Here is a 6124-nt window from a genome sequence, read left to right on the forward strand (position 1 = left end):
GTGTTTGCTGCCGTCTGCCGTCGTTTTGTCGCTTCTGCTCTCTTTGGAACGAACGCGCTCAGATTGTCGTCTCTGTGCCGCTTGTCTCCTTGTAGCTCTAGCCTCTCAGACGCAATGCACAACAACAATATTCGATCAATGGCTTCACAGGCCATACTCTATTAAGAGCAACGCTATTATCGCTCAGTATTACAAAAAGTTCTGTTACATTTCATTGGTTCTTTTTTTTATACCCGATACTCAAAATGAGTATTGGGGTATATTAGATTTGTGGTGAAAATGGATGTGTGTAACGTCCAGAAGGAATCGTTTCCGACCACATAAAGTATATATATTCTTGATCAGCATCAATAGCCGAATCGATTGAGTCCTGTCTGTCTGTCCGTCCTTATCAGCGCCTAGTGCTTAAGGACTATAAGAGCTAGAGCAACGACTTTTTATAGACTTCTGTGATATGTCACTGTTACAAGAATATTTCAAAACTTTGCGCCGAACACTTCCGCCTCCATAAAGGGCGAAAATCTGTGGCATCCACAATTTCAACTGAAACTGAAAATGCAGAATCGTAGAAGATGACTATATGTTCTAGACTGTAAAATCTAAACCAGATCGTATAACTATTATAGCCAGAATCAAGAAAACAATTTAATTCTTTCTCGCTCTGTCTCTCTCTAACACACAGGTTTCATGGTCGGTTTTGCCAATTGAAAAAAGTGAGTTCAAGGATCTCAGAACCTATAAGAGCTAGAGCCACCAAATTTGGTGTCCACACTCCTGTGATATCGGATCAAGGTCCGGAGCAACCGGAGCAACCAAATTTGGTATCCGCACTTCTGTTAGATCTCACAAAATCACAAAATCACAAAATTTCACGCTACCCCTTTCCGCCACCACAACGGACGAGAATCTGTTGCAGCGGCGTTTGCCGGAGGAGAGCCATACTGACTAAGTATCGGGTATAAATGTAGAGTTGCGGTCTCCGCAGCAACTTACAACGTTCCCCCTCGTTTTTATTTTATTTTCGGGCTCGGAGCGCTGTTGGTCCCTGAAGATCCCATTGGTCTAACTTGGCAAGTTCAACGGTGCCGGTGCTAGTCTTCTCACAGGCTGTTGGGGCGCCGGTATTGGTTTTCTCACAGGCGGTTGGGGCGCCGGTGCTGGTCTTCTCACAGGCGGTTGGGGCGCCGGTGCTGGTCTTCTAACGAGCGGTTGGGGCGCAGTTGCTGGTCTTCTTGCAGCATGTGTATTTACAGTGCGTCGACTCCAGTGGTCCAGGTCAGTCCGCTGGGCATCTTGGTTCCGGTTTAGTTACTATTTGTTTCCAACTTTCGGCTTCGTTGCTGCCTATATTGTCGCTTTGCTGCTGCTGCTGCTATCGTTGTCGTTATTGTTGCTGCTGTTGTCTTTGAATCTTTTTATTTTCACTCCAAACTGTATTTATTTACATGTTCTATTTATATTTAACATGTTCGTGACACTTGTCACGGTCGCCATGTTATATTATGTTTTAAAAAGAAGACGTCTTGTTAGCTTTGAGGTTTATTTGAGAGTGATCGCTGTCCTTTTTTCAGTTTTACTCTGAGGCTTACATAGAATATCCTAAGGAAGTTCCCTGCCGTACAGGAGTCAAAAAATATCCTCAACATCGTCGATAATATCAGCTCGTACACTCTTCGTCTTCGTCTCATTGCTTGGATGGTTAGGTTCATAGGGAGATGTCGGAAGCAATCGACGTTTACCACAACATCACCGACGCCAGATGAACTTTGTTTTGCTTCACATTGTCTTATTTGGAACATTCAACAAACTCATTTTGCAGAGGACATCCGTAACAACGAAGGTTTTGATTCTTGCTGTGTTTGCTGCCGTCTGCCGTCGTTTTGTCGCTTCTGCTCTCTTTGGAACGAACGCGCTCAGATTGTCGTCTCTGTGCCGCTTGTCTCCTTGTAGCTCTAGCCTCTCAGACGCAATGCACAACAACAACAACGAAGGTTTTGATTCTTGCTGTGTTTGCTGCCGTCTGCCGTCGTTTTGTCGCTTCAGCTCTCTTGAATGTCTGCTCACACTAATGCGCCTTTTTCGACAAGTGTCTCTCTCGCACTTCTAGGCCAGACTGCCATTCAATTTCGCACCGCGACCGATCTCTTGTGTCACAAGTCTCGTGTTCGCCAAAATTTCCAAATACACGCACAAATCTCACTTGCAAATGTTGTTGTCTTGGGCTTATTTTCGGACGAGCCCCCAATTTGTAGTAGTTTAAGTTGCTTGATGGCAACGAGGTAACATTTATTTGATAAGTATGTTGGACTTAAAATTATAACAGCTCCAAGTTTTACAAGTATGTTTGTGACTAATTATATGCGTGTACGTCTGATGCGTGGCTGAACTGACAACTGACTGATCTCTCTCTCTTGCTATCGGCTCTCTCAGAGCCGATTACTGGTCTATCCCGACGACACGACGAAAACACGACCGCTTCGTGTCTCTCTCTTTCCTTCGTTTCCTACATGTATTCAAGATCAATAGAGTGGAGACCTAAGAACATTTTCCATGTCTTTCGATGGGTGTTCTGCTCTCTTTTGAAAAATTTTTTTGAAAAGCTAAAAAAGGAAGCAGTAGATTGTTTTATATTTTTTGGCGTGTTAAAAATGAATCATTTGAATCAGAGCACATTATTTAAAAGAGTAGAATACGCATTTATCGTTGTGTTTGTATCATGGCTCTCACTATCCTCAGCCATTCATGATAATATTCGCTTTTTATACCCGATACTCAAAATGAGTATTGGGGTATATTAGATTTGTGGTAAAAGTGGATGTGTGTAACGTCCAGAAGGAATCGTTTCCGACCCCATAAAGTATATATATTCTTGATCAGCATCAATAGCCGAGTCGATTGAGACCTGTCTGTCTGTCCGTCCATCCGTCTGTCCGTCTGTCCGTCCCCTTCAGCGCCTAGTGCTCAAAGACTATAAGAGCTAGAGCAACGTTGTTTTGGATCCAGACTTCTGTGATATGTCACTGCTACAAAAATATTTCAAAACTTCGCCCCGCCCACTTCCGCCCCCACAAAGAACGAAAATCTGTGGCATCCACATTTTTAAAGATACGATAAAACCAAAACGCAGAATCGTAGACGATGACTATATGTTCTAGAGTGTAAAATCTCAACCAGATCGTATAATTATTATAGCCAGAATCAAGAAAACAATTTCATTCTTTCTCGCTCTGTCTCTCTCTAACACACAGGTTTCATGGTCGGTTTTGCCATTTGCAAAATCAGTCCAGTGATATCGGACCTTGACCGTTACGTGTCCAAATTTCGCCACACCCCCTTCCGCCCCCGCAAAGGACGAAAATCTGGGGCATCCACAAATCTCAGAGACTATTAAGGCTAGAGTAACCAAATTCGGTATCCGCACTTCTGTTAGATCTCACTATAAAACGTATATCTCAGAATTTCGCCCCACCCCCTTCCGCCCCCACAAAGGACGAAAATCTGTTGCATCCACAATATTGCAGATTCGAGAAAAATAAAAACGCAGAATCATAGATAATGACCATATCTATCAGATTGCTGAATCTGGATCAGATCAGATCATTTTTATAGCCAAAAGGAACAAATCAATTTGCACTGGCTACGCAGAGCCCGACATCACGCTCAGACTGATTTTCTGTCTCTCTCGCACGCACTCTTTGTCGTGTCGTTTAATATTAGCGGCGTCTGCCAGAGGAGAGCCATACTGACTTAGTATCGGGTATAACTGTAGAGTTGCGGTGTCCGCAGCAACTCACAACGTTCCCCCTCGTTATTAATGGAAACGTCTTATCGGACCAATAAACATTGATAATAGCTTATCGTTCACGTTCTCCGATTGGTAAATAAACAAATAGCATCTGCAGAGCCGATAGGATGGGTGTGCTTTGCTTTTATTGTGTAACTAATTGTATATTACGATTAGCCCCTGAGTTATTAAGTGATCTGTGGTAAGTCTAATTCTAAATCAAAATCCTTGGCCAGATACAGTAGCCGATGAGGAGGAATAGCGTCGCAGCGAGTGTGCTGGTTGTCTGGCTGGCCCCGGCTGTCACCTCGGTTGGCATTGGCTGCTCCGTTGGTTCCATGTCCATTTCGGGGACTTCTCCCCGACTCGACCTTGTTATCTGTTCCACCTGTTGGCGTATGACGCTGCCCGGACGGACCTCCACTTTTGGGCAGGGGAAAGCAGTAGACACGCTCAACCTCCAACACTAGAGGCGTGGCACTGTCCGAAGCCAGAGATGTCTCTGTGACGGTTAGGGGCACGCATATGGTAGGCTCCTCGGCCGCGTTCCGCTCCTCGTAGGGTATCCCAACGCGGGTGATATTGAGCGGCCGTTGCGGCACCAGCGTCTCCGGCACACTCAGCTCGCTGTGCATCTGGGCGGAGTTGAGCGAGTCCTCGTAGTACTTGTAGTCATCCACAGAATCCCCAACGCTATCGTCGCGCCTGTCAATGTTCATGCTGAGATTCCTATCCACGCGTTCGGGTTCGGTGCTCGCGGTGTTGGAGGAGCTGTCGATAAAATCCGTGGGCCAGTTGAGCGAGACCGTTGTTGACCTCGTGGCTTGAGTGGGCGCCGGAGGGTGCACCATGGATGACTGCGGCAGGCTTGAACTCGAGGAGCTAGTTGAAGATGGAGCCGGCACTGTAGTGTCATAGGGATAGGGATACGGCAAAGGCATCCAGCTGTCGTCCGTTGTGGATTGGGCAGGTCTACGTGCCGCCGGTGTCGTCTCCACAGATTCATTGATTTGCTTGGCCATGGCCCTAAGTAGAGGCTGCTGGGAGCTTATGCGCCGACGTCCGTGCTTCTCCGGCGATCGCTCAAAGCTGGCGGGACGAGCAAAGCCTGGACTCTGATATCCTCCAGGAGCGATGGGAGCCTGCTTTTCCTCGCTATATCTGGATGGCTGCGCATCAATGCCTGAAACGGAGGCGTTTAGGGTTTGAACACACCGAAACATGCACTCTTACCTTCAGCTGGCACTCCCATCAGCATGGCCTCCAACCGCCCGTAGACCCGCTCCTTGGGCTGTTGCTCCGTGTCCGCCTCGTAGGGGTTCTCTGGATGCTCCGGCTTCCAGTTGCCAACTTCGTAGAATTGGGTCTAGACCAGGAATCTGTGCTTGCATATCCGAAATGCGTATACGTCCCGGGGGACGGGGCGGCGGCCCTTGCAGCTGCTGGGCGCTGATCAGGTGACATCCACTGAGGGCCACTAGCCACAGCATCCACTCGTGCGGGTGACTAATCATCTTCGGATCTCACTTATCGGATGGGATTTTGTTTTCGATTTCTGTTTATATTATCGCAGCCTCTCGTGTGCCACTTCTGCTGATTGTTGGAGTATACCTTTTCGTATATTTTACAGTTAGTTTTTCAGCGGCTTTATTGTTTCATTCTCGTTTTCAGCGGCGGCCACAATAGCAAACCATTGTGCGCGTGCTTTAACGGAGCTTCGATGTCATTTCGATATTCGTTGTTGCTCTCCCCGCCTCCACTTCTCTGCATTTCTTTTCACCCCACTCCACGCCACTACACACACTCCACTCCACTCCACACTTGTAGGGGTACCGCTACCTCTTCTCGGTACCTCTTCGCTCCCGCGAATTCGACCAACCGACGCACACCTGTCCGCCCCTTCTAGATTCTCCAGGTACCTCTGTTCCTCTTTTCCCCAATATCTTCGCGTTTTCCGTAGACGATGAGTTGTGATCTGCACGCGACGGCTTCTAAGCCCAAGCGCTGGTCAGACAGAAACCGAGAAGAAAGATTCTTTCTAACCACAGGCCATAGAAATTTTTCCTTTGTTAAACTTTTTTTTTTTTCAATTTGTATACCCGATACTCAAAATGAGTATTGGGGTATATTAGATTTGTGGTAAAAGTGGATGTGTGTAACGTCGAAAAGGAATCGTTTCCGACCCCATAAAGTATATATATTCTTGATCAGCATCAATAGCCGAGTCGATTGAGGCATGTCTGTCTGTCCGTCTGTCCGTAGAATCGTAGAAGATGACTATATCTTCTAGAGTGCAAAATCTGAACCAGATCGTATAATTATGATAGCCAGAATCAAGAA

The 6124-nt window shown here is 46.6% G+C and overlaps 1 pseudogene; it reads right to left on the reverse strand.

The window, feature by feature from the left end:
* Positions 1–3922: 3922 nt before the first annotated feature.
* Positions 3923–5336, reverse strand: LOC117191080 (annotated as a pseudogene).
* Positions 5337–6124: the final 788 nt, after the last annotated feature.

Source organism: Drosophila miranda (assembly GCF_003369915.1).
Source record: "Drosophila miranda strain MSH22 chromosome Y unlocalized genomic scaffold, D.miranda_PacBio2.1 Contig_Y1_pilon, whole genome shotgun sequence".
NCBI lineage: Eukaryota > Metazoa > Arthropoda > Insecta > Diptera > Drosophilidae > Drosophila > Drosophila miranda.